Raw genomic sequence first — 1,043 nt, 5'->3', positions numbered from 1 at the left:
TGCATTAAGCGCTGGAATGTTGACGGAGCAGCGGCTAAACCGAACGGCATAACTGTGAACTGAAATGTGCCATACCTCGTCTGAAATGCCGTTTTCCACTGGTCTGGTTCGTGCACCTCCACCTGATGGTAGCCGGCTTGTAGGTCAAGTTTAGAAAACCACCTTGCCTGTCCCAATCTGTTGGTCATGTCGTCAATTCGAGGAAGGGGGTAGTCGTCCTTCTCCGTGATGCCATTGAGCGCTCGGTAGTCTACGACCATGCGAAGACTGCCGTCGTGCTTCCCCACAAAAAACACCGGGGCCGCGATGGGGGACTGAGAGTGGGTTATGAATCCTTTCTCTAGCAGCTCTTTAAGCTCTTTCTTTAGTTCTACGAGGTGGGCATCTGACACATTATAACACTGTTTCGGGTACACAGGCAACTTATCAGGCAAGGTATGAATGTGGTATTTGATGACACGCTCTTTCACCCCCCCTTTGGAATTTCTCCAAACAAGTCTGCGTATTGCTGTAGAAGCTCCTGCAGCTCATCCGCTGGTGGCGACGGCCTAGACGAGTCAGGCGCCACGTTGCCAGCTGCGCTACCGCTTGTTTGACCCTCTCCGACGATCGGCTGCACTTCGGTTAGCGAAATTTGTCCTTCGCCGCCTTGAGCCAATGTCGCTGGTGCCAATTCGATCAGGCCCAGCCATTCCACTCTTCCTTCCCCTAGCCACCGCTTAGCTTGCACAAACGAGAATTGCTCCAGAAGCACTGGTTCCCTTTTCGTTCGTTCTTCCAGTCCTGGCCAGGAATGTTGACGATTGCCAGCTACTCTGCTTGGGAGACGCTCCCATTCCGCAACCCTCGCTATCTCAAACGGTTCGTCGTCCCTGCTCGAGCCGCTGAAAACTAACTGTGTTTCCGACGCTGAACTCCGCTTCCGTGTCTTCTTTTGCCCACATCCCTTCACAACATGCGCTTGAGCATCGCACTTCGTTCCCTGAAATGGCGCATTGTCAGGGCGGTTGCCCAGACATGAGAATATTCCCCTAGTAGCGACT

This window comes from Cystoisospora suis (assembly GCF_002600585.1).
Source record: "Cystoisospora suis strain Wien I chromosome Unknown contig_3783, whole genome shotgun sequence".
Lineage (NCBI taxonomy): Eukaryota > Apicomplexa > Conoidasida > Eucoccidiorida > Sarcocystidae > Cystoisospora > Cystoisospora suis.
Note: the sequence above shows the minus strand (reverse complement) of the source record.